Raw genomic sequence first — 209 nt, forward strand, 5'->3', positions numbered from 1 at the left:
ATTTTGGACATTCCTTCTCTTCGAACTTCAGTTTCGAAGAAAATTATTTTCCGGTATATTTCATCAATTTCTTAATTTTAATCCTTCATGATTAATGATCAATTTTTTCTATAATTAAACTAAATTATTTAAGACACTGTTAGTAGTGTCGACGTTTATTTTCCATTTTCAAATCGACGACTAAATAAATAAAAAAAAAAGAAAGAGTG

General features: G+C 25.4%; 1 protein-coding gene across 1 annotated transcript in view; it reads right to left on the reverse strand.

Moving 5' to 3' along the window:
* The window catches only part of LOC108579453 (cilia- and flagella-associated protein 74-like), a 16,552-nt gene that overhangs the window by 4,750 nt on the left and 11,593 nt on the right, over positions 1-209 (reverse strand). The window lies entirely within an intron of this gene.

This window comes from Habropoda laboriosa, unplaced genomic scaffold, assembly GCF_001263275.1.
Source record: "Habropoda laboriosa isolate 0110345459 unplaced genomic scaffold, ASM126327v1 scaffold33, whole genome shotgun sequence".
Lineage (NCBI taxonomy): Eukaryota > Metazoa > Arthropoda > Insecta > Hymenoptera > Apidae > Habropoda > Habropoda laboriosa.